Genomic DNA, 26201 nt, shown 5'->3' with positions numbered 1-26201 from the left:
TCTATAACGTGTCTATATTATCCTCTCAATCTCCTTTCACATACCAAATTTTCTCTTTTTAAAAATATCTTTTAAAAAATACTAAAATTTCTACTTATCATTAGATCTGTTATTATTTTAAGGTTTTGTTCTGATTTGATATTATTTTCAGGTTTTATTTAGGTATGATTTCCCTTCCTACTTTGTGGCTAAGATAACCACAATATACTTATTTGTGCATCTAGAAAACTCACTCAAATACGAAGAATTCTAGGAATACTCATCTCTCTTTCTCTCACCTCTTCGCTGCTCTCCTCATATCTGAGCAAAAATGGCGGTTATAATCTCCTCTCTCACACCTCTTTTGCTAACTCATCTCTCTTCGAGTCTCTCTCCTCTTCATTAATAACAACAACAACAACAACAACAACAACAACAACAATACCGACACAATCACCAACCACTCAAAAGAAGATTTGAGCAAAAATGGCGAAAATACACACCTCTTTGATTCCCCCTCATTACAAAAAAAAAGCTCATATAGCGACGGACCAAATCCGTCTCTAAATTGGTCAAATCTGTTTCTATATGTACTTAGAGACGGAATGTAATACCCCGAATTTTTAAAACTCGATTAATTATGCTTAATTATTTTAATTTAGCTAAAATCGTTTAAATTCCTAATTTCGAACTTTATTTTAATTAATAATAAAGTTTTATTTCGCTTGAAATTTTAATATTGTTACCCGATTTATTTTTCAGATTTTATAATCTAATTTCATATTTACGAGCTTAACGACCTTTTTTTTAAAAATCTTAATTATTTTCGGATTTTTAATAATTTCAAAACGTTCTTATTTTATTCGAAAACTAAATTTATTTTTCGTTAACAATATTTTTATAAATAATTATTTGAAAACTTGATTTTAATTAAACATTGCTATTCTAATTAATTTCCTAAAATAGCACCAAATTTTCAGAAATTTGCATAACTAAGGGAAATTACCAAAATGCCCCCAAGGGTAAAATTGGCATCTTGCTTCCTCTTCCTTTGTCCCTCACGAACTCCTTCCTCCCTCTCTTTCCTAAAATCAGTCCATGTTCATGCCTTGCTCTCCAATTAGGACTTCATCCTTCATCTTCACTCCACTTAACACTATAAACAAGCCACAAATTGTCTCAATTTTTCCAACCAAATCAGTTATCAAAACTGAAAACAACCACCAATAACCACCACCATTGACGCCCTCTGTAAGCACAAACAAACCATCCCATCCACCTCCACCACCGCCCACCGTTACCACCAAAATCTCCCACCTCACCTCCATCTTCATCACCGGCAAAAACCCGGCCCGACACCTCCTTATTTTTCTCCCCTCCTCGAAGCCCCGCACTCCCCTGCCTCCCTCTTTTTTCGCCCCTGCCGCACCACCCAGCCACGCAAACACCGCAATCGGCCACTGCACCACCTTCTAAACTCACCTCCGCCCCACAATCCCCGGCAACCGCCCTCCCTCCTCCCAAAGCTGCCCAGAAAACGCCCCCCCTCAACTCCCCTAGTTCGCCAATTTCGTGCCCCTTTCTTCCTCCCTCTCTCCCGTCGTACTCCCACCGCAAGACAACCACCACCGTCGCCTTATCCGGCGCAATCCGACAGCACCAAGCCACCCAGCCCGCCGCCTCCTCCCTTCTATCCTTTCCCCCCCCTTTGTGCTCCCTCGTGCCCCTCCCCTGCCTGCTCGTGTTTTCCATTCCCAGAAAACCAAAATCAATTAAGTTTCAATTTGAAACTTAATTGATTCCCCTCAAACCCATAATAAGTTGGGCCATATTTCATTTGGGCTTTTGGGTGAGTTAAAAGCTAATTGTATTTTTAGATTTTCTAATTTAATAATTTTCATGTTTTAATAATTTTTATTATATAATTATTTACTAATAAAATGGTTTATTATTTTTCAGGTTTAATTATCGTTTTACTAAAATAAATTACTAGCTTAAATTAACAAAAACAAAACTTAAGTTATATTTTCATGAAAATCGGCTTATGAAATATAAAATATATTTCGATTAATAATATTTTCATTAAATTTCGAAATTATACTTTTAATTAAAATTCGTTAATTATAAATTCCTTACTTATAAAATTTATTATTTATAAAATATTATTTTTAGATTATTTATCGTTGTAGTACTAATTCAATAATTTAATATTTTGAAAGAAATTGGACTCGGAGCTCAGGAAGAACGGTACATCGAACAGGATGTATAAAACAACGGTTGAGGTAACGGCTATTGCTAGTACCCGCATTTCCCTTATAAATGCGATTATGAAATTACAACGTTATGATTGATTTATGAACTGAATGTTTTAACATGTTTTATGAATTGCGGGAAATGAAATATGATTTGAGTGAATTATTTATGATTGGATTTAATTACTTCTTATTATATGATTTGATTAAGTTTTCTCATAAAATGATATTTATATGATGCCATGAAAGAAATGATATTTTATTGATCCCAGGATCTAAATGATGTTTTATGATCTAAAAGAGTTATGTTATTTCAATTGAAATACGAAATCCAAGGCTAAGTAAAATTACATAAAACATGATAAATGAAAGTGAAAGACCTAGTTTGTCTGGAAGTATATAAACTACCATCTTCCTATGTACCTATGGACACCTGTCCACCCATGGATTATGTTAGGTTATGATACATATGACAATTCATAAATCATGCGGAAAAACCATAAAGCCAGGAAAGCATATTATTTACACATAATCATTTAGCATAGTATAGATGCATACACTTTGTAGCGTGCCTTCCCTAGCTGCGCCCGAACCGAACAAGAACAAGTCTTTAGGACTCCAAGTGTCGTCCCTCCGTAGATAGTCCACAGTACGTCCGGATCCGCCTCAAGATTGACCAACTAGAATCGCCCTTAAGGTGCTTAGGAATTTCGGTTATTATTGCAAGAGTGTGGCTGAATTTTCTTTCAAAAACTTACCCTTTGAATACTTCAATCATCCGTATAAATTATGACCCTAGGCCCTTATTTATAGAGGTTTGGAAAGGGAATTGGAATCCTAGTAGGATACGATTTAATTAAACTTAGAATCCTACAAGGACTCTAATTAATTAAATAATCCTAATAGGAATAGGAATTTAATCATACATCAAATCCTAATAGTTTTAGGAATTATGCATGGACACAAACACACACACGAGCATGACCCGCAAGCATGCAGGCCATGCCCGCGCACAGCCCACACGCCCACGAAGCCCATGCGAGCTACCGCAGCCCACGAGGCTGCCATGGCCTAAGCTGCGCGCTGGGCCTGCCTTGCGGTAGGCCTGCCGCAGCCTTGGGCTGTGTTGTGGCGCGCCATTGCTTGCTGGGCGATGGCCTGGCTTCGTGCTGGGCCTTCGTCCGGCAGGCCTCGTCCGATGCTTATTCGTACGATACGCTTCCGATAAAATTCCCGGTTTCGGAATTCATTTCCGATACGAACAATATTTAATATTTCCGATTCCGGAATTAATTTCCGTTTCGAACAAATATTTAATATTTCCGTTTCCGGAATTATTTTCCGATTCCGATAATATTTCCGATTCTGACAATATTTCCGTTTCCGGCAATATTTCCGATTCCGGCAATATTTCCATTTCCGATAATATTTTCCGATACGTACCATGTTTCCGTTTCCGGCAACATCTACGACTTGGATAATATTTATATTTCCGATACGATCCATATTTCAGTTTCCGGCAATATCATCGTTTCCGTAGTATTCATTTCTTGCTTGTGACGATCTCAGCTCCCACTGAAACCAAGATCCGTCGATTCCGAATATCCATAGATAGAGTATTTAATGCCATTAAATACTTGATCCGTTTACGTACTATTTGTGTGACCCTACAGGTTCAGTCAAGAGTAAGCTGTGGATTAATATCATTAATTCCACTTGAACTGAAGCGGCCTCTAGCTAGGCATTCAGCTCACTTGATCTCACTGAATTATTAACTTATTAATTAATACTGAACCGCACTTATTAGACTTAACATAGAATGCATACTTGGACCAAGGGCATTATTTCCTTCAGATTACGAGCACAGGCTCCCATGGTTTATGAGCCCAGGCTCAGGGCCCAGGCCCCATGTTACCAGTTCGGTGATGAGCCCAGGCTCTTATGGGCCCAGGCCTTAGTGGAGAATTCCTTCACGGTTCGTACTTGCCGACAACTAGCATGTTAATGAAAAGTTTATGAATGAATTAAATATGATGTTTTATTAAATGTTTTACCATATTCTATTCTCCCTGTGTTATTAAATAAAATAATTGAAATGAATTTACGTTGCTAGGATAGTCGTTACTGAGTCTTCGGCTCACCGTTTTGTTTTCTGTTTTATGTACTGCGGGGAACGATGGAAACGAGTAGTGGCGAGGAATTTCACTTTAATATTATTCACCTAGTTTATGTTCTAAGTTTTAATAGTTTAATTAAAGACTTTTAGTAAGTTATGTACTTTTATTTTGGGAATATAAAGGATTATTATGTTAATTTGGAGAATTTAATGGCTTATATTATGATGTTGCCTTGTAATTCCCAAGAGGGAGTTACGGCGGTAATGTCTTGACCGAATTAGGTAAATTTCGCTGCTTAATTATGTGAATTAGAGGTAAAGGAAAAAACCTTAAAGGTGGCGCATGATAGGTTGCCCTTATCCTACCAGCGCCACCTTTGAGTTAAAAAAATAAAAATAAAACTTAGAATTTACCCTCCAGTTTCTCAGCGCATCCTTTGCCCTAAACCTTTCTCACGTCCCCTTTCCCTGCTCCCTTCATACTTCTCCTCATCTTCCATTCCACAGGCGACGGCGTGGGCGGCGACACTCTATTCTACCGGCGTCGACACTCCTTCTCTCCTCTGCTCTTTCTTCTTGAACTCGCACAAAATTCACGAAATTGAGAACGAAATTCAGTCCATTCTAAAATTCTACCGCTAGCCCCCAGTCTTCCAGTTTTAATTTGGTGAAACAAGAAACCGCTGAAACCAAAACCCTAAAAAAGAAAATGATTAACGAACACCTCTCGTCGATCAGTTGCTCAATCTTAGTCTGGTACCTTTGAAATTCTCATGGTACCTTCAACACTCCATTGAAATCGAAATTCTCACAGTACCCTATGAATTGCGGAAGATTACAAGCTTTCTCACTTTCACGAAGTATGTTCTATGTTCTTTTTCCATCGATTTTTAACGTTTGTTGTTTGGTTATGGTGAATCCATTGATATTGATATATTGTTGTTTTTTATGGATGACAAGTATTCTGATTGAAATTCTGAAAAAAGAACCGAAAGAAGTTATAGATGGAAACTATAGGGTTAAGGTGGGTTTGAATCTAATTTTTGAGGCTGGATAAGGGATTATTGTTACGAGTTGAGTTTCTGACATGGTTATTTTCGATTATTATGTGTTCAATTTCGTGTTATATGTTGGATTATTATATGTTTTGAGGTAAATTTGGGATTTTTAGGGTAAATTTGTTTTGATTGGAAATCGTTTCTGTGATTTTATAGTACTTTTGCCTAGAATTATGATTAATTTAGCAAGGGTTGTTTAGAATTACCTTAGAATACTGAAGAAACTTACTGAATTTCTTGGTGTGTCTTAGTAATATAACTCATAATATCTCCAGGTGTGCCTTAAGAAGAATTATTGTGGAAATTCTTGTTTTTGGGGGTCTTTAACAAGCAACAACTGACTTTAAGAAATAGAACTTGACTGAACATTATGAAATAGAAGAATACAGAACTGAACAGAATACTGGAAGGTTAGGGGTTGATGGGTTTGAAGGCAGGGGTTGCAGGGCTGATGGGTCAGATATAGGCTGCAGGATCAGGTTCAAACTTGGATTATAACGTCAAGTTCAGGTTTGGGCTGCAGGTTCAGGTTTGGGCTGCAGGGTTGATTGTTACTTCTTTAGGAGAATACTGGTGGTCTAGGGAAACCCTACAGAAGTAAGGGTTGCTAGTGCAGCAAGAATATAAATTAAGGAGAGGAATGTACTGTTCCAGAAAGGCACAAACAGGGAGAAATTACACTAAGTAATTCTGATTTCAGAAGGCTGAATAGGAGGTGTCTAATATGGCCTGTCAGCTACAACTGGCTTTATTTTTTTGTCTAAATGGTTGGTATAAGCTTTGTTGTTCAAGAATATTACCTTTGTTTAACAAGTTAATTAAGTTTGTCTTTTCACTATGCTATGTAGTTCCTAATTAAAGCATAGTGTATTTTGAATCGTCTTTTCCTTCATTTTACTGTTTTGTGCATGGGAAAATGGGGAAATGCTCAAATTTAATTTGGACTGAGCGAGGGGATGGTTCTTATTAGAAATAAAGCTTTCTCTATTTTCCTTTGTTATTTGATGACTTTATTCTGTATAAATCAACCACGACTTTTGATTATTCTCATGTATTGTACTATCTGTTTTCTCTTTCTCTTACTCTTTGCAGTATTGGCAAACCGTGAATATTAGTGAGTTTCATTTCTGGATTCTTTGATAGTTTCATTTAATAAATAACTTGTTTTCCTTAACTTGGGTGGAATATAAAATATAAGGCTGGTTGATAATATAAAAGGGAAGATGTGAACAACATAGGCACCGCGCTAGCTGGGCAGTGTGTGCGTTTGTAATAATGATCTTGTTTTTGGTTTTCTTGAATGGTTGGGCAGCTCATTTAGTTTGATTTTATTCTATAATTCAATTTGCAACAACCCCTTTGACTTGAGATGTCTGATACAGCTATCCATGCAGTTCTATATCAAGTGAAAAAATGGGTGGAAACCAATGGTGTCTAAGTGGAAAATTGAATATAGTGGTTCTAGCTTACAGTGGGGGCTGAGGTATATTCAAACTCCTATTTGTGTTAATGTGGATTATTTAGGATTTTTTCGTATAGTTAACATGCTTACTGCTTCTAGATACTTGATAAATGTCTTTATTCTACTAAAATAATAGTTTTAAATAAAGCAATGCAATAATTAACATAGTAGTTTAACTTGAGACAATTAGTATAGGTTTAAAATCAAGGAATTATTTCAATGGAAGAAACTGATTTACCTGAATAAACGATCATTCTGTTAAAACCCCGTGTGAGAACGTAATGTCTTGTGTCCTTAATTGTTTCGGCACAATATATATGTCAGATTAAAGCCGCGCCTTTACTTTGTGAAACTTGGTTTGTTTTTTTTTTCATCATTTATTTTAGTGAATAAGAAAATTGTGGTTGTTGATTGTTTAGGCTGATTCCAATGGAGATGTTCGTGGGAGAATTATCAATGCTGGCATATTGATCATATACAAACATGGGAGAGATAGTGTTTCCTTGTTATTTTGAATATTTGAGAACTATCTCAATAAAAAGGTTAAATGATTACTGATTATTATCTATACTCTTCTTTTAGGATTGTACCTTCAGTTTCTCATATTTTACGACTATTTGAAACATCTTAAATTGATATGCGTCGTATTTTTCTTCGTTATTTAGGCTTCTGATGAGGAAATGTACGATCTTGTCCGTGAAGGTACGGTGTAGCTTGCGAAATATTTGGGAAAGGTGCTGTGAATTTTTGTTTCTCCTCCAGTTATTATTTTGATTATTGTGCGATTGTATCTAAAATTTTCTATCTAACAGGATGACCCTAAAGTCCATTCGGTTGTTGAGAAGTTTCTTTGATGTGCTCAATACTCCCTTTGAAGCTGTGCAGAGGGTTGTCTCATCTTGCTTGTCTCCACTAATGCCATCTAAATAGGTATCCAGAATATCGCCAACTTAGTGTTTCCTATGGATAATTTTTTACCTGTGCATAGCATTTGGGCATGGATTTCTAGACCCTACAGGATTTGATGAGGTTTAATAAGCCACTAAAACATAGCTTATTGTAACGCCCCGACCTCTAACTCATTAATTAAAGCATAATTAGCAGCGGAATTAACCTAATTGGTCGGGACATTACCTGCCGTAACTTCCTTTTCGGAAATTACAAGGCAAACATCAATCATAAGACTTTAAATACTCCAAAATATATATAATAATCCTTTATATTATCAAAATAAAAGTGCATGACTTACTAAAAGTCTTTAATTAAAACTATTAAAACTTTAAGCATAAACTAGGTGAATATTATTAATGTGAAATTCCTCGCCACTACTCGTGTCCATCGTCCCCATCAGTACCTAAAACAGAAAACAAAAACGGTGAGCCGAAGACTCAGTAACGAACTATTCTAGCAGCGTAAATTCATTTCAATTCATTTTATTTAATAACATAGGGAGAATAGAATGGGTAAAACATTTAATAAAACATCATATTTAATTCATTCATAAACTTTGCAATTTAACATGCTAGTTGTCGGCAAGTACGAACCGTGAAGGAATTCTCCACTGGGCCTGGGCCCATAAGAGCCTGGGCTCATCATCGTAACGTGGGCCTGGGCCCTGAGCCCTGAGCCTGGGCTCATAAACCATGGGAGCTTGGGCTCGTAATCCATGGGTGGACAGGTGTCTGTGGTGCATGCATGACCGATAGATAGGAAGATGGTAGTTTATATACCGTCAGACAAACCAAGTCTTTCACTTTCATTTTATCATGTTTTATGTATTTTTACTAAGCCTTGGCTTGTATTTCAGTTCGTAATAACATAACTCATTTAGCTCATAAAACATCATTTTGATCCTGGGATCAATAAACATATTATTTCTTTCAAAGCATTGCATAAACATAATTTTATGAGAAAACTCAATCAAATCATATTATAATAAACAATTCAAACAAATCATATTTCATCCCCACAATCCATAAAACACATCAAAACATTTAATTCATAAAACATGTCAAAACATTCAGTTCATAAATCAATCATAACGTTGTAATTTCATAAACGAATTTATAAGGGAATTGCGGGTACTAGCAATAGCCGTTACCTCACTTCCACGATTTTGTTAAGGATTTTCGTTGGTTCGTTCGTCCTGAGCTCCGAGTCCAATTTCTTTCAAGATATTAAATAATTGAATTAGTACTAGATCGATAAATAATTTAAAATCAATATTTTATAAATCATAAATTTTATAAGTAATGAATTTTATAAGTAACGAATTTTATAAATAACGAATTTTAATAAAATTATAATTTCGAAATTTAACGAAAATGTTATTATTAATCGAATTTTCAATCGAAATACATATATATATTTTATAATCGATTTTCATGTAAATAATATTAAAAATTCCGTTTTTGTTAATTCAGGCTAGTAATTTATTTTAGTAAAAACGATAATAAAACCTGAAAATAATAAACAATTCATTAGTAAATAATTATATGATAAAACTTTGTTAAAACATGAAAATTAGTAATTAGGAAATATGAAAGTAACAATTCAGTTTTCAACTTACCAAGGCCCAATTGAAATGGCCCAAATCCTTAAATTGGGTTTTAAAGAAAATAAAAACCCAAAGTTTACAATCTGATTTTTGTTTGCCTTTTGGTTTTTTTTGGGAAAGGCACGACCAAAAACAGAGGAGAAAGGGAGGAGAGGAGGAGGGAGGAAGAGAGCGTGGAGGCTGGCTGGGCGGCTCAGTGAAAAGATGATGCGCCGGTGAAGGCGACGGCGATGGTGACGGTGGTGGAGCGGCGGCGCAGCAGTTAAGGGGGGGGGGGTGGTGATTTCCGAAACAGGGGAAGCAGGGGAGGGGAAGGTGCGAGGGAGAGGGAGAGGGAGGACGACGGGGTGGTTCTGGGCGGTGGTTTGGTGGACGTGGTTGTTGATGGTGGTCGGAGGAGTAGAGTGGTGCTGGTGGTGTGGTGGTGGCGTGGGGCGAAAGAGGAGGAAAGGGAGAGGGGACAGGGGAGTGTCGAAGGAGAAGAGCAGGGACGAGGGGTGGAGTGTGCAGTGGTGCTGGGGGCGACGGTGGTCAGGATGGTTGAGGTGGTTGTTGTTGGTGGTAGGTGATGGTGGAGATGGTGGACGGTGGTGGCAGTGGCTGCCGGTGGTGGTGGTGGTTCGAATTAAAGAAGAACTAAGGGGAGTTTATTTTCAGTTTTGTGAATTGATTTTGGTATTGAAATGTATCAGAAATTTGATGGAATTTGTAAATTTTGGAATGATTCTAGAAGGGGGAAGGCCTTGGGGCTCAAGCAATTGAACATGGACTGATTTGAGGGAAGGAGAGGAAGTCAAAACTTCCTGGTTCATGCGTGGAGAGCAAGGGAAATAAAGCAGAAATTTTTCCCCTTTTTTACTTTTTTATTTTTTTTATTCAATAAATTCACAATTTTGGCAAAATTCAGAAATTGTTTGTAATTTTCAGAAATTGGTAAAAATAGAAATGTTTATTTAAAATAATTTCTTAAAAATTATCGTTAACGAAAAAAAATAAATAATTTCAGTTTAGAAATTTATCGTTGAAAAATAAGTCGTAAAAACGATTAAAATAACGAAATTTGATTATTCGTAATTATTTAAAACGAAATTAAGTTAATAAATATTTTTTATTTTAATAAATCGAATTTAAAATTTCGGGGTATTACACTTATGCTGACCCAATTGCCGAATGTGACCACCAACTTGTCCTTACATTGCTTGTGGCACATTTTCCACTTCTATCGCAATGTAAATCAGCAGGAGATCTGATCAGCTTCTGATCTGATCAGTAGCAGATCAGCAGCAGCAGATCCGTAGCTGATTAGATCAATAGATGATCAGATCATCAGCAGATCAACAACTTATCTGAGCAGTCTCTGATCTGATCAGCTACTGATCTGCTGCTGTTGATCTGTTGCTGATCAGATCAGCAGTAGTAGATCAGAAACTGATCTGATCAAAACATCGAATGCTAGTTATGATGATTTATGTGATTGTAGAATTAACAAGTAATGTGGTCTTGACTTGTTCTATTTTACTTGAATGAAGAAATAAGTGCTCCATTGGCATTAAGAAAATGTTTTATCGATATGTTATACCGTTACTGTTATTGGCTTTGCCTAAATCTAAGGATAAGTTGAAGGAAATAATGCCCTTGGTCCAAGTATGCATTCAATGTTAAGTCTAATAAATGCGGTTCAGTATTAATTAACAAGTTAATAATTCAGTGAGATCAAGTGAGCTGAATGCCTAGCTAGAGGCCGCTTCAGTTCAAGTGGAATTAATGATATTAATCCACAGCTTACTCTTGACTGAACCCGTAGGGTCACACAAATAGTACGTAAACGGATCAAGTATTTAATGGCATTAAATACTCCATCTATGGATATTCGGAATCAACGGATCTTGGTTTCAGTGGGAGCTGAGATCGTCACAGGCAAGAAATGAATACTCCGGAAACGATGATATTGCCGGAAACGGAAATATGGATCGTATCGGAAATATAAATATTATCCAAGTCGTAGATGTTGCCGGAAACGGAAACATGGTACGTATCGGAAAATATTATCGGAAATGGAAATATTGCCGGAATCGGAAATATTGCCGGAAACGGAAATATTGTCAGAATCGGAAATATTATCTGAATCGGAAAATAATTCCGGAAACGGGAATTTAATTCCGGAAATGAATTCCGGAATCGGGAATTTAATCGGAAGCGTATCGCACGAATTAGCATCGGACGAGGCCCGCTAGACGAAGGCCCAGCACGAAGCCAGGCCGTCGCCCAGCGAGCTAACGCGCACCATCGCACGCCAAGCCTCGACCAGGCCCAGCGCAAGGCCAGGCCCAGCCAAGGCCTTGGGCGCGCGCGCGAGAGCACAGCAGTGGGCCGAGCGCTGTGCGCCTAGCGTGGGCCGGAAGGCTTGCGCGGGTGTACGGTGCTCGTGCAATGCTTGTGCGGGAATCCTGAAGCAATCAGGATTCGAAGTGTGATTAAATCCTAAAACTATTAGATAATGATTATTTATTTAGAGTCCTAGTAGGGTTATAATTAAATAAATTAGTATCCTAATAGGATTCCAAAACCCTTTCCATAACTCTATAAATAGGTGCCTAGGGTCACATATTTTCAGAGATTAATTCAAGTATTCAAAGTGAGTTTTTGAGAGAAAATTCAGACACATTTCTTGACTATAAGTGCCGAAAATCTTTAGTACCTTAAGGGCGTTTCTAGTTGGTCAATCTTAAGGCGGATCCGGACGTGCTGTGGACTATCTATGGAGGGACGACACTTGGAGTCCTAAAGACTTGTTCTTTTTCGGTTCGGGCGCAGCTAGGGAAGCCACGCAACAAAGAGTATGCATCTAAACTATGCTATATGATTATGTGTAAATAATATGTATTCCTGGCTAAATGGTTTTTCCGCATGATTTATGAATTGTCATATGTATCATAACCTAACATAAGTTAACATATTCCTTGAGAAGATGAGTATATTTGTATGAGAGGCCAAATGTTTTGTTCGAAGGAAAGAAAGAAGTAGAAGGGACTAGGAATTGAAGAGGGAGATAAGAATATAAGATGTGATCCTTACATGTCATATTTTGACTAAAACAGGAGTTTTCGCTCCCAACTCTCAACTAATGAACCAAAATAAAAAATTCTTAACCCTTTACATGTTTAAAATACTTAGTATTAGGTTATCAATCCTCATTCTCATCTACTTTGGTCAATTTATGCACATTTAAGGCTCGTTCGATCCTTACATGTCATATTTTGCAAAAAATAGTCGTTTTCGCTCCCAACTCTTAACTCATGAACCAAAATAGGAATTATTAACCCTTTACATTTTAATATACTTAGTATTAGGTTTCCAATCCTTATTCTCATCTACTTTGGTCAATTTATGCACATTTAAGGCTCTTTCGATCCTTACATGTCATATTTTGACTATAAAATCTTTTTTCGCTCTCAACTCTCAACTAATTAACCAAAATAGGAATTATTAACCCTTTACATGTTTAAAATACTTAGTATTAGGTTTCCAATCCTTATTCTCATCTACTTTGGTCAATTTATGCACATTTAAGGCTCTTTCGATCCTTACATGTCATATTTTGACTATAAAATCTTTTTTCGCTCTCAACTCTCAACTAATTAACCAAAATAGGAATTATTAACCCTTTACATGTTTAAAATACTTAGTATTAGGTTTCCAATCCTTATTCTCATCTACTTTGGTCAATTTATGCACATTTAAGGCTCTTTCGATCCTTACATGTCATATTTTGACTATAAAATCTGTTTTCGCTCCCAACTCTCAACCAATGAACCAAAATAGGAATTGTTAACCCTTTACATGTTTAAAATGCTTAGTATTAGGTTGCCAATCCTTATTTTCATCTACTTTGGTCAATTTATGCACATTTAAGGCTCGTTCGATCCTTACATGTCATATTTTGACTAAAATAGCCATTTCCGCTCCCAACTCTCAACTAATAACTAATCATGCATATAAATCATTAAAAAGGTTTAGAATGTGGGAATAGGTTCATTTGTTGGTAGTTGGGATCGAAAATGTCATTTTTGGCCATAAATGACCTATATCGACCCAAATGAACCATAGGCGTGCATAACGAACTTGAAATGAGTCTTATAAACATATAACTAATCATATGAATCATGAAAAAGGTTTAGAATTTGAATATAAGTTTGTTTGTTGATAGTTGGGATCGAAAATGCCATTTTTTCCATAAATGACCTATATCGACCCAAATGACACATAGGCGTGCATAACGAACTTGAAATGAGTCTTATAAACATATAACAAATCATATGAATCATGAAAAATGTGAAGAATTTGAATAAAAGTTCGTTTGTTGATAGTTGGGATTGAAAATGCCATTTTTGGACATAAATGACCTATATCGACTCAAATGACCCATAGACGTGCATAACGAACATGAAATGAGTCTTATAAACATATAACAAGTCATTTGAATCATAACAAATGTGTAGAATTTGAATATAAGTTCGTTTGTTGATAGTTGTGATCGAAAATGCCATTTTTGGCTATAAATGACCTATATCGACCCAAATGACCCATAGGCGTGCATAACTAACTTGAAATGAGTTTCATAAACATATAACTAATCATATGAATCATGAAAAACGTTTAGAATGTGGAAATAGGTTCGTTTGTTGGTAGTTGGGATCGAAAATGCTATTTTTAGCCATAAATGACTTATATCGACCCAAATGATCCATAGGCGTGCATAAAGAACTTAAAATGAGTCTTATAAACATATAACTAATCATATGAATCATGAAAAATATTTATGAAGTTTCCTTAAGTTCGTTTGTTGATAGTTGGGATCGAAAATGCCATTTTTGGCCATAAATGACCTATATCGACCCAAATGACCCATAGGCGTGCATAACGAACTTGAAATGAGTCTTATAAACATATAACTAATAATATGAATCATGAAAAACGTTTAAAATGTGGAAATAGGTTCGTTTGTTAGTAGTTGGGATCAAAAATGCCATTTTTGGCCATAAATGACCTATATCGACCCAAATGACCCATAGGCGTACATAACGAACTTGAAATGAGTCTTATAAACATATAATTAATCATATGAATCATGAAAAATATTTATAAAGTTTCCTTATGTAACACCCCCAAAATTTGGACCTTTTATATAATCAAAAACCCTGTTTTTATATCGTAAAACAATCGTCCAAACCTTGGGAGTGTCACTGCTACATTTATTCTCCATAGAAAATAAATGCAAAGCAACAAAACAATTTAAAATCATTAAAGTCAAAATTAACTAAGTGGTCTAAAAGGTGCCCCATAAAAACTACAACCAATTCCCATAAAATGAATAACAAAAATCAACTTAAACTTAAACTGAAATAAAAATTGTCTCTTGACTAGGTGGTTATTCTAAGCGTCTCCTCACTCGTAGCCAAGTACCTTTACCAACCTGCAAAAAAAATAAATAGAAAAGAGACAAGAGAGACGAACTCCCAAAAATCAGATAAACTGAGTAATTCCAACTCCATCCCGTAAAATAAATAATTTTAGTTTGAAAACATTTTGAGTACATAAAATAGACAATTAAACAACAAGTGCCAATTTAATAACTCCATTATTAAACTTATCACATAAAGATCAATATTAATTAAGTGAGGGAAAAAGAACGCTAAGGGTCGCGCGTAACCCTTGAGAATGGCCAAAGTAGGATGAGTACAGAATGTCCTTAGTGTGCACACCCCTCACTAATTAACTATGGGTCTCCGCGACCGCGCACCAATAGAATTAGGAGGAAGACTAAGCAGAAAGTTTAATACAGAATAATAGAAACCTACTAGAAGCCTACCGGGTCTCCACTGAAGTGCACCGATAGAACAACATCTAGAAGGGCAACCTGTTCCAAACCCTTACGGGCTTTTCCCTCGAAGATTACACTTTACGTCGTTAGTATTTTAATAAGATTCAAAAATATAATCAACCAACACAATTAGCCATCATTACCACGTAAGGGATTGTACATTTTAGCTAGTGCTTATCATATCAAATAGCTCAGTAAGATCAGCCAATTTACGTCCTCATATTGGAAATATCCAATACGCAGCCTTAATTCACTATCATCACAATTATATCACTTTACTCCAATATTGCAATTCACAACTTAATAGTTCAATGTAATGTGCTACGTAGTCATTAAACAATATTAACAATAGTCCCATACTAGTTTCCCGTTATCTGATACTATACTCCACTTCGTATAATCTCAACAAATATAAACAAAAGATGTTGTTTCGTAAAGTAACGGTAGTAGTGCAAATAATATTTACATAATATTACTAACTTCATACATGCCCATAAATTCAATTCACATAGTTCACATACACAACCCTTAATCTCCCTATCACATAATAACACATATATATGTCCAAAATATTTTACTTAACGGGACCTAAAGACGATGGACATTGAAAATTACCTTGAACACACGCGTATTTCGAACTAGTAGTCTCCTTGCGTATCTCCTAAGTAATTATCGTCTGTAATTAAACAAAAATAAGTAAAACTAAATTAATACACGATACCTTAATCTACTGTTAGTACTCTCAGCTTGTCCTATAATCTAAAATAACAAATTAATACCAGTTAATATGCTTTAGCGCTACTTCAAAAACGAAGGTCAACTATCACTTATTTCTTAATTAAATATTTATAAAATCAAACACTATACAAAGGTATAAAAGTTATGTTAATCTAAAACACATTAAAGAAGTTTACGAATGAATCATTTAGAAAGTAAAATAATTAATATGCAAACGTGTTGGGGCTAGATTGAGGGTGAATCCATGCTTACCAGATAGAAGGGATTGAGAATCGATGGAAGGGGAAACGATGGTGATGAAACTGACGGCTGACAAACATAAATTTTGTTTTCTTCGAGCCACCTAGGAACATTTTGGGAGTTTAAGGGTATATAAATAACTAGGGTATTAGGGTTTAATTAGGAGACTTAATTTCAGAAAATTTATAAAATAAATCTGAAAATATACTTGTAGTGACTATTAGTTAAAACTCATTAAAAACTTTATTTTAATTGTAAAATTATCTTAATTTATCAAAATAATTTATTAGAAAATACCCGAAAATTCGAGATATTACATCTACTCCCCCTAAAAACAAAGTTCGTCCTCGAACTTTACAGTTAGCTCTCAGATAAGACCCACTTATAATAAAACTTCGGGGAATTACATTCACCCCCTCCAAAACAAAGTTCGCCCTCGAACATTAATATTAGCTCTCATGATGGATACTCGAAACAACAAACTTGACATATTACACCTACTACTCCTTAAAATAAGGTCAGTCTCCTAACTAGAAGTTCGTCCTAAGACTTCAAGATTAGCTACATACGACTACTTTGTACAAAAGAAATGAATAAATTAGTATCACACTCTACCCCTTTTAAAAGGAGTTTCGTCCCCGAAACTCTAACTCTTAAAGGTGCTACTCCTTGCCATTCTCTTACTACCATGACATACAATCACATGCAACACATCATATAAACTCACTAATAGTTCACACACGTCAATATTCTAGTGAAGAAACGTGCGTATAAACAATAAACCATGACTGCTACTATCTTTGTATTCCTTGAGTACGTAGCGTCCTCTCATGTTCCCATCTTGCTGTCAAAATCGGCTGAAAACTCTATAAAGCAAACCATAATAGCTAGTAATACATAGAAAAGTTGCAAACACCAGTTCTGGTCGCCTCTATTGGCAATGATGTGACCGTTTTTCTCTAATAATTCCTTCATGAAAGTCGAAGATCTTAAAAAGTTAATGAAGTTAGTCTTAAGAATCGCTCAATTCGGAGCTGTGAGCCAGGAGGTATGCCCTTTTGAATTCTAGTGTTGATGTAGTCTTGTATTCGCATGGGGGTTGGGTTGGGTGGGAAACTCTTTTATCGCCCTTTAATTAAGCAATTCTATTTCTCAAGGTCACTTAGAGAACAATAAAAACAAGGAAAATAACACATAGTAGTACCAGAACTAAGTAGTGGATTCACCCTCGATCTATCTGGTAAGCATGGATTCACCCTCAATCTAGCCCCAACACGTTTGCATATTAATTATTTTACTTTCTAAATGATTCATTCGTAAACTTCTTTAATGTGTTTTAGATTAACATAACTTTTATACCTTTGTATAGTGTTTGATTTTATAAATATTTAATTAAGAAATAAGTGATAGTTGACCTTCGTTTTTGAAGTAGCGCTAAAGCATATTAACTGGTATTAATTTGTTATTTTAGATTATAGGACAAGTTGAGAGTACTAACAGTAGATTAAGGTATCGTGTATTAATTTAGTTTTACTTATTTTTGTTTAATTACAGGCGATAATTACTTAGGAGATACGCAAGGAGACTACTAGTTCGAAATACGCGTGTGTTCAAGGTAATTTTCAATGTCCATCGTCTTTAGGTCCTGTTAAGTAAAATATTTTGGACATATATATGTGTTATTATGTGATAGGGAGATTAAGGGTTGTGTATGTGAACTATGTGAATTGAATTTATGGGCATGTATGAAGTTAGTAATATTATGTAAATATTATTTGCACTACTACCGTTACTTTACGAAACAACATCTTTTGTTTATATTTGTTGAGATTATACGAAGTGGAGTATAGTATCAGATAACGGGAAACTAGTATGGGACTATTGTTAATATTGTTTAATGACTACGTAGCACATTACATTGAACTATTAAGTTGTGAATTGCAATATTGGAGTAAAGTGATATAATTGTGATGATAGTGAATTAAGGCTGCGTATTGGATATTTCCAATATGAGGACGTAAATTGGCTGATCTTACTGAGCTATTTGATATGATAAGCACTAGCTAAAATGTACAATCCCTTACGTGGTAATGATGGGCTAATTGTGTTGGTTGATTATATTTTTGAATCTTATTAAAATACTAACGACGTAAAGTGTAATCTTCGAGGGAAAAGCCCGTAAGGGTTTGGAACAGGTTGCCCTTCTAGATGTTGTTCTATCGGTGCACTTCAGTGGAGACCCGGTAGGCTTCTAGTAGGTTTCTATTATTCTGTATTAAACTTTCTGCTTAGTCTTCCTCCTAATTCTATTGGTGTGCGGTCGCGGAGACCCATAGTTAATTAGTGAGGGGTGTGCACACTAGGGACATTCTGTACTCATCCTACTTTGGCCATTCTCAAGGGTTACGCGCGACCCTTAGCGTTCTTTTTCCCTCACTTAATTAATATTGATCTTTATGTGATAAGTTTAATAATGGAGTTATTAAATTGGCACTTGTTGTTTAATTGTCTATTTTATGTACTCAAAATGTTTTCAAACTAAAATTATTTATTTTACGGGATGGAGTTGGAATTACTCAGTTTATCTGATTTTTGGGAGTTTAAGGGTATATAAATAACTAGGGTATTAGGGTTTAATTAGGAGACTTAATTTCAGAAAATTTATAAAATAAATCTGAAAATATACTTGTAGTGACTATTAGTTAAAACTCATTAAAAACTTTATTTTAATTATAAAATTATCTTAATTTATCAAAATAATTTATTAGAAAATACCCGAAAATTCGAGGTATTACACCTTAGGTTAGTTTGTTGATAGTTGGGATCGAAAATGCCATTCTTGGCCATAAATGACCTATCACGACCCAAATGAACCATAGGCGTGCATAACAAACTTGAAATGAGTCTTATAATCATATATAACTAATCATATGAATCATGAAAAACGTTAGAATATGGAAATAGGTTTGTTTGTTGGTAGTTGGGATCGAAAATGTCATTTTTGGCCATAAATGACCTATATCGACCCAAATGACCCATAGTCGTGCATAACAAACTTAAAATGAGTCTTATAAACATATAACTAATCATATGAATCATGAAAAATATTTAGAAAGTGTCCTTAGGTTCATTTGTTGATATTTGGGATCGAAAATGCCATTTTTGGCCAAATATGATCTATATCGAGCCAAATGAGCCTTAGATGTACATAAAGAACTTGAAATGAATCTAAGTAACCTCATAAAGTTGTTTTCGCTACCAATATAATTTCTGTTTTCGCATATGAAACTTAATTTAATTTATGGGTTTGCATGTACGTTGTTCTTTTAAAGGTTTTCAAAACTCCAAGGGAGGGGTCCTTTACCAAAGAGGAGTTGGATGAAGTTCGAGACATGTGGGCTACTTACTTCAACGATTGTAAACTACCCTCAGTGTAAATAGAGTAGGCTTGTAGTTATCTGTGACTCTTACATTACTTTGTTATTTATTGATTTAATTAATTACATTTGAATTAATTCGGTAATATTTTTGGAATTTGAAATTTATATCATTTTTGAGGAATGTCAAGCTGATGTTTGGTGAAACATTATTCTATAAATTATAATGCAGAATTTTATATTGCAAAATCAGAAATTATATTGCAGAATCAGGAATTATATTGCAGATTTAAAAAAAAAAAAAAAAAAAAAAAAAAAAAAAAACTCAAAAGTTGCAACTTATGTGAAGCTTATAAGTTGCCCTTGTTTGCAACAAGGGAAACTTATAAGCTTCACATAAGTTGCTCTTGTTGCAAACAATGGCAACTTATAAGTTGGAGGAAGTACAAATACATATCAGAACAAAAGACAAAATAGGAAAAAGGACAAAAATAATAATTAAATGGTACTTTTCTAACACAAATGGTACTTTTTTTACAAAATGGTACTTTTTTTTACAGAATGGTACTTTTTTTACATGAATGGTACTTCCTTTTTTGTCTTTTAGCTATTTGTCTTTTAGTTGATATGTGTGTTTCCACACATATCAGATATGCGAAAAAACGAACCCTTATAAGTTGCCCTTGTTAAGGGCAACTTTTGATAATTTGCCAAAAGTGACCCAGCTATATGTTGCCCTTATAAAGGGCAACTTATAATCCTATTTAAGGGAAACTTATGATGTTTTTTCCTCTAGTGGGGTGTTACACGAATTTAGGGGTGGATTACATCCGTCATTAAAAACCTCATCGCTGATTCGAGTTAGGGACTGTATCGATAATATTCGTTTCTAAATTTAGCTCCCACTAGTCGTTAATCATGGGAGCTCACAAAAGATATAATGTTTTTCTGCACTTGATTCAATCCATCCTATGGCACTACACTAAGTATAGTAGCACACACGGGGATAAGTATGGGGTCAAACTCTGGGGGATCAAACGTTTTCTACACTAGCAAGGGACATGCACTCACTAGACACTTTACTTGGTCACAACAACCAACTTACCAACACTAGTAGAAAAAATATCAAAGGTGGCGCTTGAAATAGGCTTATAGGTGGCGCTTTATAAGGACATCATATGGCATGGTCACATTTGTGAAATTTACAAAAGTTGCGCTGGACAAGCGCAACATATAAGCTTCAACCTTTAAATTACTTTCACAAATTTGGATTTAACGAACGCTTCGTATATGACAAGTCGAATCAAATTAAAGGTTACTTTGGCCAAAATTATAATGATTGAGTTCGTTGGACATCTCTCGTATTTCGTATATAAGGATGAAATATAGAGTTTTTTGGAGAAGATAATATAACGATTTGTTTGTACCCACGAGAGAAAAATACCTTAGAAGTTAGAAGACCCGCGTAATACTAGTATTTTATTCAGTATTAAGTTGCAAAAACCAAAAATTAAAATTAATTAAATTTGGTTAGGTGTAGAAGTCCTTCCAAGTTAGGGTGTACATCATTCCACTATAGAAAGTCAAAGCCTACTAATATCATCATTCAAAGCAAAGTACCCAAACGTGTTCTTACCTTCCTTCCATTCTAGTCATTCAAAAGTTCAACATCTATCTTCAACATTTCTCTGCTATAAATTCAACATTTAACTCCTTTTCTCTCTTAAAATTTCCAACTACTGGAAGATCTGTACATATATTATATATATATAGTAAGTTGGTGTAACGTATGCTGCTGTGGGGGTGGTTGTCGAAAATGTATCGATCAGCTAGTGCTTCACGGGTTGCCGATGAGTTCTCGACGTCTGATGATAATGAGCTGCCGCTGTACAGAGAAGTCAGCAAGAAACAGAGTGGTTTGCAGAGAAGGTTAACTTTGCCTGCAGAATATGTAATTCATCTCATTCCTGTTGTTCTTTTTCTTTGTGTTTTTATTCTTTGGTTCAATTCTCATCCTACTCATAAAGTCTGATTCTTTTAGGATGTATACAAATTTATTATCGGAACTTTATGTTCATGTTTTGAAATTTTTTATTTTGGATTTTTTTGTTGGGTATCTATTGGTATTTGTCAATTAAGTTGTGTTTCAAGAAAATATGAATGCTCTCTAAACTTTGTAAGGGCTTGTTCTGCGGATTGCGGTAGTATTTTGACCTATTCAGAACTATACGTCTATACTTATGAAATTCACAAGTGTTTGGTAATAATATAATATAGCGGTGACGGTGAAGGTAATAATTGGGTAGTTTCTTTCAAAAGTTACAAATAGTGACAAGTAACGTTAAAAATTATAGTACAGTAGTAAAGTTTAAAACAATATAACTCTTATTATATTTTTCAATCTCAACAACTACTTTTACGGAACACTCATATTTGTTACACATTACTCTAACAGCTAATTGTTACTCTCTACTCGCAAATTTTTGGCTATACCCGGGTACAGCCAAAGCTGGCTGTACCCCCATCCAAAACGATGTCGTTTTGTGTTGTTTAAAATGAACATTAATATACTGGTACAAAAATGAACATTTACTATTTCGGAAATGAACATTTATTTATTTATTTGGAATGAACATTGACTATTTTGGAAATGAACATTTATTTATTTATTTGGAAATAAACTACAAAAATGAACATTTACTATTTCGAAAAAGAACATTTATTTAGTTATTTGGAATGAACATTTACTATTTTGGAAATGAACATTTATTTATTTATTTGGAAATAAACAATATAGGCGCTTGTAAAAACATAAAAGACCAATGAAGTGAACAATTTCACTATGAACATTAACCATATATTTATTGTGAACAAACAAATAAACAAGAAAGAACAAATAATTCAACAAAAAAGAACAAACAATATAAAAAAGAACATAAAATTCCAGAAAAAAGAACAACCAATACAACAATTATGAACAATTTTATGATGAATTTTAAAGCCAACATGAAAAAACAAACAATACAACAAGAAAGAACAAATACTGGTACAAAAATGAACATTTACTATTTCGGAAATGAACATTTATTTATTTATTTGGAATGAACATTTACTATTTTGGAAATGAACATTTATTTATTTATTTGGAAATAAACTACAAAAATGAACATTTACTATTTCGAAAAAGAACATTTATTTAGTTATTTGGAATGAACATTTACTATTTTGGAAATGAACACATATATTTATTGTGAACAAACAAATAAACAAGAAAGAACAAATAATTCAACAAAAAAGAACAAACAATATGAAAAAGAACATAAAATTCCAGAAAAAAGAACAACCAATACAACAATTATGAACAATTTTATGATGAATTTTAAAGCCAACATGAAAAAACAAACAATACAACAAGAAAGAACAAATACTGGTACAAAAATGAACATTTACTATTTCGGAAATGAACATTTATTTATTTATTTGGAATGAACATTTACTATTTTGGAAATGAACATTTATTTATTTATTTGGAAATAAACTACAAAAATAAACATTTACTATTTCGGAAATGAACATTTATTTATTTATTTGGAATGAATATTTACTATTTTGGAAATGAACATTTGTTTATTTATTGGGAAATAAACAATATAGGCGCTTGTAAAAACATAAAAGACCAATGAAGTGAACAATTTCATTATGAATTTTAAAGCCAACATGAAAGAACAAACAATACAACAAGAAAGAACAAACAATAAAGCAGATAATTATTATGAACAAAAAAATAAACAAAAAATAACAAAAAATTCAACAAAAAATAACAAACAATATAAAAAAGAACATAAAATTCCAGAAAAAAGAACAAACAATACAACAATTATGAACAATTTTATGATGAATTTTAAAGCCAACATGAAAGAACAAACAATACAACAATAAGTTTGATGAATGAATTTAAAAAACAACAAGAAAGAACAAACAGTACAACAAGAAAGAACAAACAATACAAAAAGAAATAATAAAATATTAATGAAGAGTTTAATTATGGTCATTAACCATATGATTATTATAAACAAACAAATAGACAAGAAAGAACAAACAATATTAAAAAAAACATAAAGTTCTATAAGAAAGAACAAAAAATACAACAATTATGAAAATTTGATGATGAATTTAAAAAACAACATGAAAGAACAAACAGTACAACAAAAATGAACAAACAGTACAACAAGAAAGAACAAACAGTACAATAAGAATGAACAAACAGTACAATAAAAAAGAACAAACAGTCGACAAGAATGAACAAACAATATGAGCGCGTCATTTTTGGGGGGTACAGCCAGAGTTGGCTGTACCCGGGTACAGCAGTTAGCAATTGCTCTCTACTATTCCGCTAACGGCTATTCTAACAGCTACTTGCTAGTTTACCTAATAGGGCCTAAATAATTGTTTTTTTAAAGGGTAAAAACTAGGCTATTTTCTAATAAAAGAATAACCTAAAGCATCCTTTCGTACGATACGTAGAACTCATTGTTACAACTTACAAGAAGTGAACCAAAAAGTCATTGTCGGACAAAAGTGGTCAGGATTGGCCTTAAAATCCGCCGCCCGATTTGCTTCATGATAACAATGGTTGATTGAGACAGAAGTAAAGGAACGAAAGTCTATTTCCGTATCGAATATGATGGAGGGAATCGCCCAAGGGAACTTCCATTACCTTTTTATTGCGTTGATGATGCACTGATTATCACCTTCAATGATAATATAGGTGTTCCCGGTAAATAATGCTCCTTTAATTCCCTCCTCGAGAGCCAACACTTCCGACTAAAGGACGTTGTCATAATAGCCAACAAACTTGGAACCCCGAAGATGAAGATCACGGTTGGAATTTCTAATGAAAAATCTCAAAGCCAAACTAGTGAACAACAATTCGCATGCTTAGACCCTTCAATATTGAGCATGTATTGATTAGGAAGATTCGGTAATTTCCAAACCACAAAGAGTGGACCACTGGACCTAAATAATGGTAATCGTGAATATGGCACAAAATAAACATTACAGAAAATACACAAATACTAATCATATTAGTAAACTAATATTGAGTATTATACGCAGAATGATTTTACTTGGCGCAATCTTTTTTACTTACATTTTTCTTCATTCTAAAAAAAACTCTACCCTCAATTTTATTATTTTCTCTCAACCTTTTTTATATTATTTTAGTTCAACTAAATTTGATTTTTTTTTAAAGTTTCATGTATATCTAATCAAATTAGAATAAATATTTAGATTGCAATGGACAACATTTTAGACTTGGAATTGAAATAATTTTCGTTCTTTTTCCTTTTTTTGAGTCTTTTCATACAACTTGTATGAAATTAAAACTTCTATTTTGTACAGATTGAACAAAATATAGTTAACTATTTCGTACAGATTGAACATGACATAATTAATCATTTTGTACAGATTGAACATAGCAGAACTAAGTATTTTGTATAAATTGAACAAAATATAATTCCGTTCAAAATTGAACATAACAGAAAATAGTTCTATCATCACTACTAATGTATAACAAACAAATACTACATGACCAGTCGACAGCTCTTTCATTATAGACAATAGAAAGAACTAGTATCATCATTTTGTTCAATTTGTACGGAACACTTAGTTCTGTTATGTTCAATCTGTATGAAATAGTTAATTATATTTTGTTCAATCTGTAAGAAATAGTTAATTATATTCTGTTCAATCTGTACAAAATAGACGTATTTATTTCATACCAATTGCATGAAATGCTCAAAAAATAGGAAAAAAAACGAAAATTACCTCATTTCCAAGGTCTTCCAAGTTAAAAACATCGTCCGTTGCAATCGAAATATGTTTTCTAATTTGATTAGATACACGTGACACTAATAAAAAAATTAAATGTATTTGAACCAAAATAATATCAAAAAAGGTTAGAGATAAAATAGTAAAAGTGAGGGTTATAATTTTTCTAGAAAGAAAAAAATGAAAGTAAAACCAGATTGCATTTAGCAACCGTTTTTAGGTATATCTGAAAATAAGATGGAAGTTCTTGGAAATCTGAAAATAAGATGGAATTGTAGTTGCACATAGAAAAAATAAGGCAAACTGCGCCAGAGTGTCCTCTTGGACTTTGTATATCCAGGCCCATATCATAGTTTTTTCTTTTTGATGATCAGGCCCATTTATCATAGTTAGCCAACAACGAGATCAGTCCTTTTAACAACATAGTGTTTCATTTGGGTCACAATTTGGATTACACTGCACAGTGTTCATTGTGCACCCTGATGAACATTTATTGAGCATCTAAGAGCATGAATAATGATTTTAATGTACATGTATAAGTAAAACATCTGAACTATATGTTCATTTACTATATGTTCTTTGGGTATGAACGATATGTTCTTTGTATTTAAACTATATGCATTTAAAAAAAGCGTGTACAATGAGCATTGTGTATCCAGGTACACAAACCATATACTGCATATATAGTCCAAACTAAATCAGTTTATGAGTA

The 26201-nt window shown here is 34.0% G+C and overlaps 2 long non-coding RNA genes across 7 annotated transcripts; one reads left to right on the top strand and one right to left on the bottom strand.

Moving 5' to 3' along the window:
• Window positions 1–4734: 4734 nt before the first annotated feature.
• LOC110800708 (uncharacterized) lies at window positions 4735–21761 on the top strand. Of its 6 annotated transcripts, none has more exons than XR_008928051.1 (8): window positions 4735–5207; window positions 6788–6888; window positions 7287–7409; window positions 7533–7601; window positions 7680–12261; window positions 17838–17898; window positions 18459–18526; window positions 19616–21761. It is a non-coding gene; the product is annotated as an uncharacterized lncRNA (long non-coding RNA). The 6 variants fall into 6 exon arrangements; XR_008928049.1 differs by lacking the exon at window positions 18459–18526 and having other exon boundaries at window positions 4738–5207; window positions 7680–7797; window positions 9545–12261; XR_008928053.1 differs by lacking the exon at window positions 18459–18526 and having other exon boundaries at window positions 4750–5207; window positions 7680–7797; window positions 12120–12261.
• On the bottom strand, window positions 14500–19514 carry LOC130467940 (uncharacterized). The gene is made up of 2 exons (XR_008928054.1): window positions 19081–19514; window positions 14500–14575 (listed from the first exon to the last, which is right to left on the bottom strand). It is a non-coding gene; the product is annotated as an uncharacterized lncRNA (long non-coding RNA).
• Window positions 21762–26201: the final 4440 nt, after the last annotated feature.

Source organism: Spinacia oleracea, chromosome 2 (genome assembly GCF_020520425.1).
Source record: "Spinacia oleracea cultivar Varoflay chromosome 2, BTI_SOV_V1, whole genome shotgun sequence".
Taxonomy (NCBI): domain Eukaryota; kingdom Viridiplantae; phylum Streptophyta; class Magnoliopsida; order Caryophyllales; family Amaranthaceae; genus Spinacia; species Spinacia oleracea.
Note: the sequence above shows the minus strand (reverse complement) of the source record. Positions and strands in the feature narration are given on the sequence as shown.